Raw genomic sequence first — 18,630 nt, 5'->3', positions numbered from 1 at the left:
TTGGTAACAGGACACCTCTTCCAGGAAGCCTTCCCTGATTTCCCATCCCCTCCCAGTCTGAGACTATATTCTGTTTCTGCCTCCCCAGCTTAATATTTGCCCATCTCAGCCAGGCTGTATACCTGAAGTGTTGCTGGGGCTCTGAAGGTGTCTGTGCTGAGAACGAGTGAATGGATCAGGGTCAAAGCAGGGAGGAGAGTAGGTGAAGAAGGAAGTTGCATTGAGCATAGAAGAACCTGGGGGTTTTCTGATCAGCTCACTTTGGCTACAGGTTCATGGAGTTTGGCTGTGGGTACCAGATGGGGGAGAGAGTTGAGGTTCCACAGGGGTGGCCCCTGCAGCAGGCATCTGCTGTTGCCTTCCCGTGGATGGGATTAACCTACCTGTCCAGGTGTTAGAGGCTTCATGGGTGAGACAGGAGGGAAGGGGAGGGTCTTCCGGGCGCCTGGACAGGGAACAAGCATGGGTCGGGGGAGGGGACTATAGATCTTGTCTGTGGACCCTGCACCCTGGCAGTCTGTGCCAGGCAGATGGCAGGGGAGAGGCAGTTTCGGGGGGCAGCTGCTGTGACAGCCCAGGCCTGGGATGCTAAGAATCCTGTGGAGGCTGCAGAATATTCAAGAAGGAGCCAGAATCCCCAATCCTCTCTCTGCCCCCTACGCCAGCCCCTCATGTTCCTCTCCACCCAGGGGGTGGCTGAAGGGCTCAGCTAGGGAGTGAAGACTGCAGCCCCCAGGCTGGCCACGTGGGGCTCAGGGGCGGACAGGGTTGCCAGGGGATGGTGCTGAGGGGCGCCTAGGCTGCCAGGGCTCTCCTGGAAGCCTGGGAGTTCCCACATGGGAATGCAGGCGCCCTTCCACTCCCACACATTCCAAAACCCTCCGAGCCTCCCGTGCCTCCCCTGGGTGGGTCCACCGGCTTAGTCTGATAGTGCCAGCCCCTGAGCAGGAAGGTGCCAGGTAGAACCCAGGGAACTTGAAAGAACAGGACAGATCTGTGCCTAGGCCCCTGTTTGCCTTTAAGCCCAGCCTTACCTGAGGCGGGTGGTGAGGTGGGTCGGGGTGGGCGGTGGTCTCTGGATTTGACAATGGGCTTTTCAGGAGGCAGGCTTACCTGGTGGGCGGGGGGGTCCCTGCATGCCCCTCTTTACAGAGGGTATCAGACTGCAGGTGTTAGTCACCAGGAGGGCACTAAATAATGCCAGCTGACCTTTGCCAGTGGCTGAACCACTGCTTCCCCCTAGGGCAGGCCCTGCCCCTCTGGGGAAGCTCAGCAAGGCGTGTCCTCACCACCCTCCCAGGAGCCCGGCTGGGGCTGGGCTGGGATCAGTCACTGGGGCTCCTTCGGGGTGTGAGGAGCAGTGCAGGAGGATGGGCAGGGAAGGCCCTGCACACCTGGGGTCCCATCGGCAAGGGCACCTGGTGGCTCTGACCTTGAGCCTCCTCCTCACCTGTGGACCAGGTAAGGGGGGCTGGGGGGCGGGGAGTCAGACAGATTCCCAGAGGAAAGGGGGCAGATGTGACAGGTGCCTCAGGCTTCCCATGCACCCATGAGGGGGCTTCCTGGCTTCTGCTTATTGGCAAAAGCCTCCATCACAGCCAGCCAGGTGAGGCTGCCTTTTCCAAACTGACTGGGGGAAAGAGTTCACAAAACTACTGCCTTGAGAATTAAATCTTACAGGATCAGAGATGCCTGGGCTTCCCTTCTTTCCCTGGCTCACTCACAGTGAGTTTTTTGGTTTTTTGCTTTTTGGGTTTTTTGTTTTGTTTTAATTGACACCTCTGATCCCAGGACCTGTGCTCACTTCTTGGGTGGGAAATGAGCAGGTCACAGCCTGGGGCTTTTCTAGGAGCTCTAGGCTGGTGGGTGAGGCAGGGAGGTGCCCATCTGTCTTGGTACAAGGCTGAGCAGGAAGGAACTTCGCCACCTTAGGGGCGCGGGGGCGGGGGGACAAAGATTGCCTAAACTTTAGGACAGCAATAGGTTGGCAGAGATTTCTACAGGTGTGATTCAAGGAAAAAGGAAAGAAGATGCTCTGAGCAGGGAGAACTGGGTGGGCAAAAGCCAGGGGCAGGAAGGTGCAAGGTGTTGGGTTCTTCAGTGTGATGTGAGTGTATTTGGGCTGCATGATAGAAGGATGCTGAGGGGAAGGGTAGAAGCAGAAAGGTGAGAGTTAGGGAGCCGTGTTCTTAGATCCCATGGGGTGGGGGGAAGACTTTGAAGGCCTGTTGGTCATTTGTGGGGTCAGCTTGGCCCTGGCTAACCAAAGAAAGCCCACTGGCCTCAGGTAAAGGTGGGAGTCCAGCTTGGTGTTGGGGGAAGAGACCAAGGTCTTTCCCCTACAGGCAGAAGGTCCACGACCCTTCAGGTGTGACTCCAAGGCTGCCCAGACCCCCAAACTCTCTTACCAGTAAGGGCTTCCCAGCCAAACCTCTCTTGTGTTCAACAAGATAATCAGGCTTGTAGAACAAGCATCTGCTATGTGCCAAGTGCTTAAATATCAAGTTTGTTTACTCCTCCCAAGAGGAAGGACTGTCCCAAGTGCTTGGCTGGGAAACGGAGGCCACTAGGGCCTAAAGGGGAGAGAGGGCAAGAAGGGTGGCCTGCTTCCCCGTCTTGAGGGCCTCAGGCCACAGACATTGGCAGCCTGGGAGCCTCCTCCACCCTCCCCTCTGTGGCACCAGCCTCCTCAACCCTCCCCTCTGTAGCAGCTCTGGGTGCAGGTGGAGAGGGCATCCCAGCCCCCAAGGTCCTGAGTCACCCAGGCTGGCTCTCTGGCCCCCAGGGAAGAGCTTGGCAGTTGGACGCCATTGTGAGGAGTCCACACAATGGCCTGAATGGTGGGCGGGTTTGCACAGGACAATTCCGCCACCTCTGATGGGGTGTGTCCCCCTGAGCTGTCCCCAAAGCCTGCCACCACAAACAGAGGCTATTTAACTGCTTTTGACCCCAGGGCTCCCTCAGCGTCTGATGCTGAAGGCTGTTCAAACTCAGCAGACTCCTGCTTCTGCCTCTGGGAGGGCTGGTAGCCTGGATTAAGGGTTAACACCCCTTCCCCTCTCTCTGCACACCCCCCCATCATTTCCACAGTAAATGAGACCTGTCCAGGCAGGGATTCCCCCGAGGATTGGTATCAATTCAGACACTCTTCAGGACTTTGGACTTAAATGCTGGAAAAGACTCCTTTAATATCTAGGCAGAGATGAAAAGAAATCCAGTGCTGACAGGCTGTGTGTCCTTGGGCCTGGCACCTAATCTCTCTGAGTTTCTATTTCCACAAAGAGTGAAATTTAAAAAAATCCGGAGCTGGAGTTCCTGTAGTGGTTCAGCGGATTAAGAACCTGACTAGTATCCGTGAGGAAGGGGGATTGATCTTTGGCCTCGCTCAGTGGGTTAAGGATCTGGTGTTGCCACGAGTTGTGTGTAGGTCTCAGACAAGGCTCAGATCTGGCATCACTGTGGCTGTGGCGTAGGCTGGCATCTGCAGCTCTGATTTGACACCTAGCCTAGGAACTTCTACATGCCACAGGTGTGGTCCTAAAAAGAAAAAGAAATTAAAAAATAAAAAATTCAGAGCTGGGGGAGATCCATTCTTCACTCACCTCTTCTTCCATCCTGGACCCTGTCCGATGCATCTTCTTTTATGTCTGCATCTTATGCCCTTTCCTTCCTTGCCCTTGTGGCTGAAACACTCTAAGATCCCAGAGGACTGCAGTAGTCATCATTTTGTATTGTGTGCCTAACATGTGCCAGGGCTTTTTTTTTTTTTTTTTTTAACCTGTACCCAAAGCATGTGGAAATTCCCGGGGCAGGGATCGAACCCACGCTACAGCAGCGACCCGAGCCACTTCAGTAACAATGCTGGTTCCTTAACCTGCTGTGCCACCAGGGAACTCCCGTGCCAGGTCTTTTACCTGTATTTCTGGATTGAGCCTGAATGGGTGAGAATGGGGGTGTGTTGCCTCCTATTTTACTGAAGAGGAAACTGAAGCTCAGAGAGGTTGAGCCTTTTGTTTAAAGTCACAGAGCAGAGATCAAAACCCCCATTTCTGAATGACTCCCAGACCTTCCCCCTCTGCCTGGGAAGAGACTGAGGGTTGAGCAAGACTTCTCCTCCCCTGGCCATTTCCTGGCCCTTGGGTACCTCCCCCAGAGGGACACAGCAGTCTTCCATCACCCCCTTCCTCCCAGCAGGGCTCCCCCAGGGCCATGCTGGCACAGAGCGTATAAAGATCTTGCTGTGCTCTTGATCCCCTTTCTGAGTCCCTGGACAGTGGTCATCATCCCAGTCCAGGCCCAGCTGAGATATTTAAGGTCCAGGGAGGGTGGTACAAAGGGAGGGGGCGTGGGAGAGGTTAGGTGTGGGAGTGGAGTGTGTTTGGAGCTGAGAGCTGGGTTCCAGAGTATAACTTGCTTTGGCCAGAATTTCAGTCTTTCATCCCTGTGACTCAGCTCCAGGAAAAGAAGGAAGGTTTGCTCACATTTCTTGAGGAACAAAGTCACCTTTCTTTCCAGTTACGGGCAGTCTCCCCTAAAAAGGAAGGTGTTGGGTCTGGGTAGTGGAGCAGCCCTGGGCTTCTTTATACCCAGTTTGTCCTTCTGGTCACATGATGCTCCCAGGGCTGTCCCCACGTGAGCAGGTGAATGAGCCCCTCCCTCCTTCAGGGAGACCTAAAGTTCCAGAGGGGTTGAGATGGCTGTCCCCATCTCAAAGGTGAAGGGACAGAAGCTCAAAGGCGAAGGTTTCTCATGTGGCCAAGGGTAGATCTGGCCTTCCATCCTGGTTTGTCTGACCCAAAACACCACACTCTGCATCCCACTATCCAGGTCTGGCTTGTGGGCACAAGTACCAGCCTGCTCCCTCATCTTGCTCCTGCTCAGAGCTCAGAGCTATCCCCAGGGGCCTTAATGCATCATAAACCCAGAGCTGTGGGGAGTAAATACCAGGTCAGGAGGGCACATCTCAGGAGAGCGAGCAGCCATCTGGGTTACCTGAGACTGAGGGAGTTCCTGGGATGTAAGACTGACCCTTAAGTGCAAAAGTTGAGAAAGTCCAAGGGCAAGTTGATTACATCCCATCTTGATCTTTCTTATTCCCTTCCTGGTGTGTCTTCTTAGTAGCCTGTTCTAGTACCCGGCACATGGTGGGTGAGAGGTAAATAATTGTTGCAAGAGAAGGAAGGAAGGAAGGAAGGAAGGAAGGAAGGAAGGAAGGAAGGAAGGAAGGAAGGAAGGAAGGAAAAAGAAAAAAGGAAGGAAGGAAGGACAGAAGGAAGGGATGGAGGAAGGAAAGGAAAGGAGAGAACAGAAGAAAAGAGAAGAGAAAAGAAACTCCCAAAGGACCCTTCAGCCAGCCCTGTGGGTGCAGCATGGGCCCAGTAGGAGCCGGGGACTCTGCCCATGCCATGAGGCCCCTCCTGCCAGTGGGGATGGGCTTGGCAATTCCACGGCCATCCTGGGCTGGGTGCCTTCCTCCCAGGGCCCCCGCTTTGGGTCTCTACCTGGGAGGAGAGGCCCAAGGAGCTGCCCTAACTGGTCTGGCCCCATACCTGTATGGAGCCATGCCTCCCGACAGTCAAGGGAACAGACACTGCAGTGCAGTGGGGCATCTTGCCCCCCACCCCCACCCCCACGCTGGACCTCTCATCCCACTCTGACTAGTGTCATCCACTCCCAGTGGACCACCCTGCCCCTTGCCACGTCTGTTCTGAGACAGCTGTCCTTTGGGCATCCAGCTTTGTGTCTCCCCAACACAAAGTGAATCTCCCCACCTTCTCTGATTCTGACCTACTCCCTCTCAGTAGCTTTGATCCCAGCTACCTCCTCCTTCTTTTAATAGTAATAGTAATAATAATTATTATATGATAAGTCCCATGAAAAGTTCTTGCTACACTGAGTCATGGTTATAATATTAGCTAACCAAGAACACTGTCACGTGCCAAACTGTTTTAAACCATTTACATAGATTATTTTTTTTTAATTAGAGTATAGTGGATTTACAGTGTAGTGTCAATTTCTTCTGTACAGCCCAGTGGTGCAGTCATATGTTTGTATGTGTGTGTATATATAAACTAAATGTAATAGTTTGTGTCTACCAACCCCAAATTCCCTGTCCATCCCACTTGCCCCCACTCTCACCCCTACAACACAAGTCTGCTCTCCATGTCTATAATCTGTTTCTGTTTTGCAGGTAGGATCATATTTTAGATAGATAGTATTTCAGATAGGTAGGTGCCATATTTTAGATTCCACATATAAGTGGTAACTTACGGTACTTGTCTTTCTCTTTCTGACTTACTTCACTTGGTATGAGAATCTCTGTTTCCATCCATGTTGCTGTAAATAGCATTTCATTCTTTTTTATGGCTGAGTAGTATTCCATTGTGTATATGTACCACATCTTCTCAATCCATTCATCTGTTGATGGACATTTAGGTTGTTTCCATGTCTTTTCTATTGTGACTAGTACTGCAATGAACATAGGGGTGCATGTATGTTTTTGAATGAAAGTTTTGTCCAGATATATGCCCAGGAGTGGGATTGCTAGATCATATGGCATGGGACCTAATTAAATTCAGAAGCTTTTGCACAGCAAAGGAAACCATTAAATAAATGAAAAGAGGAGAGTTCCCATAGTGGCACAGTGGCAACGAATCCAACTGGTAACCATGACATTGTGGGTTCGTTAAGGATCTGGCATTGCCATGAGCTGTGGTGTAGGTTGCAGATGTGGCTTGGATCCAGATCCCACGTTGCTGTGGCTGTGGCTGCGGCTGTGGTGTAGGCTGGTAGCTGTAGCTCCAATTCAACCCCTAGCCTGGGAACCTCCATATGCCACAGATGCGGCCCTAAAAAGCAAAAAAAAAAAAAAAAAAAAAGGAGAAAAGAAAAGACAACCCACAGAATGGGAGAAAATCTTTTCAAACAATGCAACAGAAAAGGCCTAATTTCCAAAATATACAAACAAATTGTACAATTCAGCAACCAAAAAGCAAACAACCCAATCAAAAAATGGGCAGGGAGTTCCCATCCTGGCACAGCAGAAAGGAATCCGACTAGGAACCATGAGGTTGCGGGTTCGACCCCTGGCCTTGCTCAGTGGGTTAAAGATCCAGTGTTGCTGTGAGCTGTGGTGTAGGTCTCAGACGCATCTCGGATCTGGCATTGCTGTGGCTGTGGTGTAGGCCAGCAGCTGTAGCTCCAATTAGACCCCTAGTCTGGGAAACTCCATATGCCTCAGGTGCAGCCCTAAAAAGCCCAAAAAAAAAAAAAAAAAAAAAAGGGGGTAGAAGACTGAAATAGACATTTGTCCAAAGAAGACATATGGTTGGCCAGTAGGCATTTGAAAAAATGCTCAACTCATTTGAATAATAAAAAAATTTTTAAAAATGGAAAAAAAATGCTCAACATCACTAATTAATAGAGAAATGCAAATCAAAACTACAATGAGGTACCACCTCAAACCAGTCAGAATGGCCATCATTAAGAAGTCAGCAAATAACAAAGGGCTGGAAAGGGTGTGGAGAAAATCGTACCCTCCTTCACTGTTGGTGGGAATGTAAATTAGTACAGTATGGAGGTTCCTCAGAAAACTAAATATAGAATTTCATTTTTTTTTGGCCACACCCACAACATGCAGAAGTTCCAGAGTCAGGGATCGAACCCATGCCACAGCTGTGACCCAGGCCATAGCAGTGACAATGCTGGATCCTTAACCCACTGTGCCACTGGGGATCTCCTAGATTACTTCATTTAATATTCGTAGTGACCTAACGAAATGCATACTGTTAGCATTTCCAGTTTGCAGATAAAGAAACTGAGGCACCATTAATCATGTGACTCGCTCAAGGTCAGGCCACTGGTTTAGGCCGCCTGGCTCTGTAAACTCCCAGTGGTACTGATATCAGCTCCCTTGCGACCCCATCCCCACCCCCTTCGCAGTAACTCCAGGGCTAAGAGAAGAGATGGGCTAGAGAAGGAAGCCAGACAGAGCTGGATATCAGAAGATGAGCTGATGCAGGAACATCTGCCAGACTTTGTAGACTGGGACCCAGAATAAGAACTCCATTGTACCTTGTAACCATTTGTGTGTAGAGGTGTGTGTATCTGAAAGTACTTTCGTAAAATAACTTACCCCTGCTTCACTCAATGTGCCCTGATGTCTTATTATTCTATGGTACTTTCTTACTTTTTTTTTTTTTTTTCTTTTTTGGCTTCCTGGCAGCATATGGAAGTTCCCAGGCCAGGGATTGAATCTGAGCTGCAGCTGCAAACTATGCCACAGATATAGCAACACTGGATCTTTAACCTACTGTACCAGGTAGGGGATCGAACCCATGTCCCTGCCACTACAGAGACACCCATTGTGCTACAGCAGAAACCCCATACTCTCTTACTTTTTTGATGTTGTTGGCAACCCACAAAATTGGGTTCCTATCTGTTTTCTCCATGAAACAGCCTCAAATGCTACAGCCTAGAACAATCCCACTAGACACACTAGAAGACGGTTTCTCCGTTGGGACAGAGGTCAATATATTTGGGTCTGAATCATTCTTTGTTGTGAGAGGGGTAGTTATCCCATGCATTGTAGGGTGTCAAGCAGCACCCCTGGGGTCTCTACCCACAAGATGCCAATAGCAGCCAACCTTCCCCCACCCTCCCCGATCATGACAACCAAAAATGTCCCCGAACACTGTCCAGTGCAGCCTGTCCCAGGACCTGGAACATAGTGCAGTAAATATTTGTTGCATGAATAGAGGAGGTGCAAATATCACTTGGTGAGAACTACTGGTCTGCAGCCTCATTCCCTAGTCGTGACCAATGCCCTGCTGGCCTGAGGGAATGCTAGTCTGTCTGCACTGTCCAGAGCAAAACCCAAGCTCAGGCTGCCAGTACTGGCATGAAGATGAGCAAAAACATCTTTTCTGACAGCTGCAACCTCCTTTGAGAGCCCCAGGACAAACCCAGCCGTCAGCTCTCCCTAGAGGCACTCAGTGCCTGCCATCCTCACAGCGCCCCCTGGAGGAGCCCTGAGTTTGTATCAAGTGGTACCCATAGTCAGCCTGGGCTCTGTCCTGATGGTTCAGCCTCTTTGGGGGGACATCCTTGGCTGGGCAAATATCCAGCCTATTTTTTGAGTCCTGATCTTCTTCAGAGCCCTGTTCTTCAGGAAAACATGGCTCACCTTGGATGAGGCTCTGGAGACAAAAAACCGTCTCTCAGAAGCACAATTGCCAGAGGTGACCATGCCTGAGCCTGCAAGCCAGGCAAGGCCACAGCACCCCACGCTGGGGAGAAACCCAGCCAAAGAAGGACAAGCCCTGAGCTCTGCCTCCTTCCACTGTCACTCAGTTTACGAAGAATGAGCCTCTGCTTCTTGCCCTGTGCAGACAGTGTCAGCGGGCAGCTCTCCTCTGGGAGGATGAGAAGGAATTCTGAATTCCAGCTGCATTCCTGTTTCGGGATCTGTTCTGGGTTGTCTCAGACTCCTTTCTGGATTCATTAGCCTCATCTTCACAGTTTCATTTTTGCTCTTATTTTTTTTTCCATCCTCATCATCTTAATAAACCTGTTATTGGCATTCCCTGGTGGTCAGCAGGTTAAAGATCTGTGTTGTCACTGCTGTGGTGCATGTTTGATTCCCTGACCCCGGGACTTCTCATGCCCCCCAATTTTTTTAAAAAACCTAACCAAACTCTTATTATAGAAAGAAGTGTAGGAGTTCTCATTGTGGCGCAGTGGAAACAATTCCAACTAGGAAACATGAGGTTGTGGGTTGGATCCCTGGCCTCGCTCAGTGGGTTAAGGAGCTGACATTGCTGTGAGCTGTGGTGTAGGTCACAGATGTGGCTCGAATCCTGCATTGCTGTGGCTGTGGTGTAGGCTGGCAGCTGTAGCTCCGATTGGACCTCTAGCCTGGGAAACTCCATATGCTGTGGGTGCAGTCCTAAAAAGCAAATAAACAAATAAGTAAATAAAAATGAAAGCAGAAATTTAAAAAAAGAAGAAGTGTAGCTGTAAGGTCATTGTTTTAAATCTTGAGTCCCTGAGCTTGGTATGCTAGTTATCATCTCCTGGGTTATCAAGAGCAAACTCCTGCAGAAACAAACTCACAGATATGGAGAACAGACTTGTAGTTGCCAAGTGGGGTGGGGTAGTGGGATGAATGGGGAGTTTGGAGTTGGTAGATGCAAATCATTACATTTAGAATTGATAAGCAATAAGGTCCTGCTGTATAGCACAGGGACCTATATCCAATCTCTTGGCATAGAACATGATGGAAGATAGTATGAGCAAAAGAACGTATATATATATATATATATATATATATATATATATATATATATATGTATGTATGTATGCCTGGGTCACTTTGCTGTAGAGCAGAAATTGAAAGAACATTGTAATTCAACTATACTTTAATTTTTAAAAAAATGAATGGGAAAAAAAGCAAACTCCTGCAAGATTCCCAGGACATCAACCACCTCATCAAAGGAAGCCATTTAGGTCTGATTGCACCCCTGCTACTTAAAAGCAAGGCTGGTCCTCAGCTCGAGGGGTGCGAGAGTCTACCTCTGCCTGCTGAGGAGGGATGACTGGGCCCCTGGCACCTGGGACCTGGTGAGCAGGGTATACAGAACCAAACAGAGGTGTTCCCAGGCAGCACTCAGGAGTCAGATGGGGAGTCCAAGAAACACAGGCCCAGGTATCAGCTTTGCCCTTCATTAGCTACATTATCCTGGAAAGTGACTTTGCCGTTCTCCACCTCTGTTTATCCACCTGTAGAATGGAAATGATTTCACAACAAAGAAGGCATTGCTGGAGTTCCTGTCACAGCTCAGCTGGTTAAGAACCTGACATAGCATCCGTGAAGATGCTGGTTTAATCCCAGGGGCCGGTCAGTGGGTTAAGGATCCAGAATTGCTACAAGCTGCAGTGTAGGTTGCAGATATGGCTCAGATCCCACGTTGCTGTGGCTTTGGCATAGGCTGGCAGCTGAAGCTCCAATACTGTCCCTAGCCCAGGAACTTCTGTATGCCACAGGTGCGGCCATACAGAGAAAAAACTTTATTTACATACAATTTTAAAAAGTTCCTTTCCATTTACAGTTATTACAGAATATTGGCTATATTCCTCTTGTACAGTTCATCCTTGGGCCTGTCCTACAGCCGATAGTTTGTGCCTCCCATCCACTACCCCTATATTGCTCTTCCCCTTCCCCATTGCTAACCACTAGTTTGTTCTCTATACCTGTGAGTCTGCTTCTGTGTGTGTGTGTGTGTGTGTGTGTGTGTGTGCTTTTAAGGCCACACCCACAGCACATGGACATTCCTAGGCTAAGAGTTGAATCAGAGCTACAGCTACTGGCCTGTACCATAGCTACAGCCATAGCAACATGGGATCCAAGCTTAATCTGCGACCTACACCACAGCTCATGGCAACACCGGATCCTTAACCCACTGAGCAAGGCCAGGGATTGAACCCGCATCCTCATGGATACTAGTTGGATTCATTTCCACTGTGCCACAACGGGAACTCCTGCTTCTTTTTTTTATACTCATTATTTTATTGTATTGGATTCCACATACAATGACATCATGATACCATTTGTCTTTCTCTGACTGACTTATTTCACTAAGCATAATGCCCTCCAAGTCTGTCCATGTTGCTACAGATGGCAAAATTTCCTTCTTTTTTATGGCTGAGTAGTATTCCATTGTCTATATCTATGTCTATATATATAGACATACATATATGTATGTATGTGTATATGTATATATATGTGTGTGCATATATATGTAACATCTCTTTTATCTGTTTATCTGTTGATAGACATTTAGGTTGCTTTCCTAGCTTGGCAATTGTAAGTAATGCTGCTATGAACATTGGGGGTGCATATATATTTTCAGATTAGTGGGGTTTTTTAATCTATCTGGTCATAACCCACCCTTTGCTTCAAACCTTCCAGGGATCTTTTACTGCACTTCAAAGAAAATCTAAGCTTCTTACCTTGACCTGTATCCCTGACTCCTGCCTGCCTGGCTGCTCACCTCATACTTCAGTCCTATTTGCTCAATGCACTCAGACCAAGCAAGGAGTCCTCTTTGAAATTCCTGGGGTGGGTCAGGTTTGTCCCAGCCTCAGAAACAAGGGCCTTTGCCTATGTTGTTCCATTGGCCATGAACATGGGTTCCCCATTAAAAACACCCTCTCTTCCCTCAGTCACTCCCTACACATCGCCTCCTAGATGTCTTCCCTTATCTACCTATCCCAAATCTCACTCCTGTCCCCTTGATGGAGGTGCTTCAAAAAACCTTCCTTGTTCCCTGAAAGAACATTACTTACTGATCTCCTGTATGAGTTGTGGTCTGATTCACCCACCAGAATGTAAACATCATGAGTGAGTAAGTCTTGTTCATTGCTCTATCCCCACAACCTAGAATAAGGGCTGGCCCATTCTTGGGGTGCTCAAGAAATATGTGCAGGTTGGGAGTTCCCACTGAGGCCCAGTGGAAACGAATCTCACCTGCATCCATGAGGACGCAGGTTAGATCCCTGGCCTTGCTCAGTGGGTTAAGGATCTGGTGTTGTTGCGAACTGTTGTGTAGCTCACAGACATGGCTTAGATCTGGCCTTGCTGTGGTTGTGGTGTAGACCAGCAGCAACAGCTCTGATTTGACCCCTAGCCTGGGAACCTCCATATGTCATGCGTGCAGCCTTATAGAGACAGGAAAAAAAAAAAAAAAAGGAAAGAAAAGAAAAAGAAATCTTTGTAGGTTGGATAAATGTGGAGCTTAGGGTCTGGAATGAATGAATGAAATGGTGTCTGTAGAATGAAATGAGTCTGTAGAGATTCTGTTACCAAGTCAAACTTGGATCCACTCACCCGAGTGCACAATAAAGCCAATCTACTGACACGGGTTCTAGTGAAACAAAGTGCAGCATTTATTTGTTGCACTGCCCCAACCAAGGAGTCTGGGCAACTAGTGTTTCAAAGACCCGAACTCTTTGATGACTTTAAGAGAAAGGGTTTGTTGTTGTCGTTTAATGGCAAAATCAATTATTGCTTTTATTCAGCTTTAATGAGGCATAGTTAATTTACAAAGTTGTGATAATTTCTGCTGTACAAAAAAGCAATTCAGTCATCAGAGAAAGGTATTTAAAAACAGGGTGAGGAAGGATGTGGGGTGTGTGATCAGCTTGTAGATGTTCTTCTGATTAGTTTGTGGTGAGGGCATTGGGAGTCAGTATCATCAACTTCAGCTTCCAACCGGTCTGAGGTCTGTGTGCTTGTGGGCAGCATACAGTTAACTTCTACCCGCTGGGGTTTTCAGTATCCGAAAAAATAGCTCAAAGGATATGGCTTGGAATATTATCTATGGCTCTTTTTTCTTTTTGTCTTTTGTCCTTTTAGGGCTACATCTGCAGCATATGGAGGTTTCCAGGCTAGGGGTCGAATCGGAGCTATAGCTGCCTGCCTACGCCACAGCCACAGCAATGCCAGATCCAAGCCATGTCTGCGACCTACACCATGGCTTACAGCAACGCTGGATCCTTAACCCACTGAGCAAGGCCAGGGATCGAACCCACAACCTCATGGTTCCTAGTCGGATTAGTTTCTGCTGTGCCACGACAGGAAATTCCAGAATATTATCTATAGCTCTTAAGAAGGAACTAAAGGTCTTTGACTTTATTTTTATTTTTTACTTATTTATTTTTGCTTTTTAGGGCTGTACCTGTGGTATCTGGAAGTTACCAGGCTAGGGATCAAATCAGAGTTGCAGCTGCCAGTCTACACCACAGCCACAGCAACTCGGGATCACAGCCACAGCAACTTGGGATCCGAGATGAGTCTGGGACTTACACCAGAGCTAACAGCAACTACAGACCCTTAACCCACTGATCGAGGCCAGGAATCAAACCTGCGACCTCGTGGATACTAGTCGGATTCGTTTCCACTGTGCCGCAGTGGGAACTCCCTAAAGGGTCCTTGACTTTAATGACTAAAGTATTATTTTGTCTTGTTGACTGTTTTCCTTCAGCATTTTCTCACTTCCCTGATGAAATTTATTCTTCAGAACTCAGGGAAAGCCAAGGAGGCTAAAGTTTTTCTACAAATAAGAGGCATGTAGAGGTCATGGAGGGGGGGCGGGTGTCTGTCTTTGGAAGGCGGCATAGGGTTCTGCTTGGTTACAATTCCTATGGAAAGAAGAGAAAGTCATGAAGAAAAGATTTGGAGTTCCCATTGTAGCTCAGCAGTAATGAACCTGACTAGCATCCATGAGGATGCAGGTTTGATCCCTGGCCTCACTCAATAGATTAAGGATCCAGTCTTGCCAAATGAGCTGTGGCCTAGGTCGAAGACATGGTTCAGATCCTGTGTTGCTGTGGCCAGCTGCAGCTCCAATTCAAACCCTATCCTGGGAACCTCCATATGCCATGAGTACAACCCTAAAATGCAAGAAAAGAAAAAGAAAAAAAAAAAGGAAGATTTTTCCTTAATGCTGCATCCTGAAGAGATAACCAACTTTGGTTCTTCTCCCACAGGGGGGCCTTGGAATGCAATAGTCTTTGTGCCAGACTCAGGCTAAGTGACATCTGGAACCACCAGACTGTCACCTCACAATTCATTTCTAACCTCACTCATCAGCTCCGTGGGTAGGTAATAACAAAGGATAGTAACAACCAGCATTTATTAGGTCCTTATCTTCTGCCCTGCATGGTGCTAACTGCTTTATATACACCACTTCATTGCAACTTCACAAAAGCCCTGTGTGTTATCCCCAATACATGAGGAGGCAAGGCTCAGAGAGTTTAAGTAATTCAGCTCAGGTCACACAGCTAGTTAAGTGACAAGAGCTGATATTTGAATCCAGGTGAGTTCACTTTCTCCAGATTCTTCCCACTCTGCATGTCATGTCCTGTCCTGGGGAGGGAGATTGCACTTGGCTTAATTTTGGGGAGGGAAGATAATGAGTTGCTATGAAGTGAATTGAACCTGAGATCTGTGCATGTAGACTTGATCCAACTTGATCATAGTGTATAATTCTGCCATTTGCAGTGACATGGATGGAGCTAGAGAACATTATGCTTAGTGAAGCAAGTCAGACAAAGAAAGACAAATACTGTATGTTATCACTTCTAAGTGAAATCTAAGAAAATGCAGGTGAATGTTTATGCAAAAGAGAAACAGACTCGCAGATATAGAAAACAAAGTAGTAATTACCAAAGGAAAAGGGGGAAGGGATAAGTTAGGAATAGGAGGTTAAAAGATACAAACCACTATGTATAAAATAGATGATCAACAAAGATATATCGTACAGCCTAGGGATGTATAGCCATTATCTTGTAATAATTTTTAATGGAGATTATATCATCTGTAGAAATACTGAATCATTACGCTTTACCCCTGAAACTAATATAAAATTTTACATCAGGAGTTCCCGTCATGGCTCAGTGGTTAACGAATCCGACTAGGAACCATGAGGTTGCGGGTTCGGTCCCTGCCCTTGCTCAGTGGGTTGGCGATCCGGCGTTGCCGTGGGCTGTGGTGTGGGTCGCAGAGGCGGCTCGGATCCCACGTTGCTGTGGCTGTGGTGTAGGCCGGTGGCTACAGCTCCGATTAGACCCCTGGCCTGGGAGCCTCCACGTGCCGAGGGATCGGCCCAAGAAATAGCAAAAAAGACGGAGGGAGAAAGGAAAGAAAAAAAAAAAATTTTACATCGGCTGTACATCAATTTTAAATGTCACCTCATTAACATAACAAAAGGCATCTTTATCACTCTCATCAGTTAGGAAATTCAAAGTGTTTTAGAAGCTCTTTGTCAGAAAAGGGGACAAAGACCAAATATATATTTATTATAAATCATAATATAGCTTCAAAGAAGACTTTTTAGAGCAGGAGATGCTTGAAGTGTGTTTTTAAAAATTTATTGAGGTGTGGATGGAGTTCCCGTCGTGGCTCAGTGGTTAACGAATCTGACTAGGAACCATGAGGTTGCGGGTTTGATCCCTGGCCTTGCTCAGTGGGTTAAGGATCTGGCACTGCTGTGAGCTGTGGTGTAGGTTGCAGACGAGGCTTGGATCCCGAGTTGCTGTGGCTCTGTTGTAGGCTGGTGGCTACAGCTCTGATTCGACCCCTAGCCTGGGAACCTCCATATGCCACGGGAGCAGCCCTAGAAAAGGCAAAAAGACAAAAAAAAAAAAAATGTATTGAGGTGTGGATTTCCTGATGTGGCTCACCTGTTGTGTGGCCCTAAAAAAAAAAGACAAAAAAAAAATTATTGGAGTAACATTGGTTTATAACATTATATAAGTTTTATGTGTACAACTTATTTTTTGACTTCTGTATGCACTATCGCTCACCACCAAAAGCTTAGTTCCCTCTATCACCATACAATTCATCTCCTTCACTCATTTTTCCCTCCACACTCCACCTACCCCTTTTTGGGGTTAGTAGATGCAAATCATTACTTCTTTTTTTTTTTTTTAAAGGGCCACGCATGTGGCATATGAAAATTCCCAGGCTAGGGGTCGAATCAGAGCTGCAGCTGCCAGCCTATGCAACAGCCACAGCAACTCAGGATCCAAGCCGCATCTGTGACCTACACCATAGGTCACAGCAATGCTGGATCCTTAACCCACTGAGCAAGGCCAGGGATCGAATTCACATCCTCATGTGAGTTTCCACTGAGCCATGGTGGGAACTCCACAGACTATTGCATTTAGAATGGGTAAGTAATGGGGTCCTACTGTGTAGTGCAGGGAAGTATATCCAGTCTCTTGGGATAATGTATGCATGGCTGAGTCACTTTGCTGTCTGTACACAGAAAATGGCACAGCATTGTAAATCAACTATATTTTCATAAAAAAAATTTTAATGGTGGTGGGAAAACTGAACAGCTACAGGCAAAAAAAAAAAAAAAACCCAACAAACAAAACTTATGTATTTTTGACAATTTATAGAAGGAAATAATGAGCAGCAATATTTACGTTCGTTCTCAGACAGTCCTGAAAATTCTGATGTTCTCAAATGAGCTGTATGAATTTTGTCTTCAGAAAAGGGAGGGGGAAAAGGACCTTGTTAAGAAGAAAATAATATATGCTCCTTGTAGAACAGTAAGAAAATTCAGTAAAGAGAAAAGAATGAATTCAGTAACTTAAGGTAAATCTTAAAATGATGAATGGGTATTAATTTGTGGAAAGGGCATGGCGATCTTTGCAGATGGAAGGGAAAGATGAGTGAAGGATTGTGATGTTTGGCTGGGGAACTGGAGGAACGTGGCTGTGGCTTAAAGGAGATAGGAGAACAGATGTTATGGGAGGAAAGGTGAGAGCAAGGATTCTCAGCCTCAACGCTATTGCCGCTGGGGCCAGGTAGTTCTTGGCAGAGGGGGCTATGCTGTGCATTAAAGTGTTGTTAGCTGCATCTCCAGCTTCTGACCACTAGATGGAAGGAGAATACCACTAGTTGTGACAACTAAAAATGCATTACTACAAGGAGTTTGGGGTTGGTAGATGCAAATTATTATATTTAGGATGATTAAACAGGAGTTCCCTTTGTGGCTCAGCAATAATGAACCCTACTAGTATCCATGAGGATGCGGGTTTGATCCCCGGCCTTGTTCAGTGGGTTTAGGAGCCAGCGTTGCCATGAACTGGGGTGTAGGTTGCAGACGAGGCTCAGATCCCACATGGCTGTGGCTGTGACATAGGCCAGCTGCTGCAGCTCCAACTAGAACCCTAGCCTAGGAACTTCTGTATGCTGTAGGTGTGGCCCTAAAAACCAAAAAAAAAAAAAGAATGGATAAGCCATGAGGTCCTACAGTATAGCACAAAGAACTCTATCCGATCTCTTGGGATAGACCATCATAGAAGATAGTATAAGAAAAAAAATGTATATATATGTATGTGTGTGTGTGATTAGGTCACTATGTTGTACAGCAGAAACTGGCACAACACTGTAAATCAACTATACCTTAAAACAATAAAAAAATAAAATTAAAGTCTTAATGTGGAAAAATAATAATAGTAATGTACATGAAAATGTGGCTTACATACTATGAGAGCAAGAAGAAAAAAGCATGGCTGATGTGCGTTTCCTGGAGGAAACAGTCATACCTCGTTGCAAACCACCATGTTAGAGAGACAAGAAGATGGATCCTTAAGGATTTGATGCTCCCTGTGGCCAGGGAGGATCCATTGAAAGATTTGAGGGAGAGGGAGTTCCCTTCATGGCTCAGTGATTAATGAACCCGACTAGGACCCATGAGGATGCAGGTTTGATCCCTGGCCTCACGAAGTGGGTTAAGGATATGGTGTTGCCCTGAGCTGTGGTGTAGGTTGCAGACGCAGCTCGGATCCCACGTTGCTCTGGCTGTGGTGTAGGCTGGCGGCTATGGCTCTGATTTCAACTACTAGCCTGGGAACTTCCACGTGCTGCATACAGGTGCTGTCCTAAAATAGAAAAAAAAAAAAAAAAAAAAGAAAGAAAGAAAGAAAGATTCAAGGGAGAGTACTGAGAAAGTCTAATTTTTATTTTGGGAGCTTTCTGTGGTTGCCATACACCACCCCCATTTCTCCTGCCCAAATGCAGGTATTCTTGATCCGAACGGTTGCCCAAACTCCTAC

The 18,630-nt window shown here is 47.2% G+C and overlaps 1 protein-coding gene across 7 annotated transcripts in view; it reads left to right on the top strand.

Moving 5' to 3' along the window:
* Positions 1-18,630, top strand: part of MUC16 (mucin 16, cell surface associated) — a 193,485-nt gene that overhangs the window by 54,035 nt on the left and 120,820 nt on the right. The window lies entirely within an intron of this gene.

This window comes from Sus scrofa, chromosome 2 (assembly GCF_054392235.1).
Source record: "Sus scrofa isolate SSC_HxYL_T2T_F1_AM1 chromosome 2, Sscrofa_HxYL_maternal_Yorkshire_Landrace_v2.0, whole genome shotgun sequence".
NCBI classification, from domain to species: Eukaryota; Metazoa; Chordata; class Mammalia; order Artiodactyla; family Suidae; genus Sus; species Sus scrofa.
Note: the sequence above shows the minus strand (reverse complement) of the source record. Positions and strands in the feature narration are given on the sequence as shown.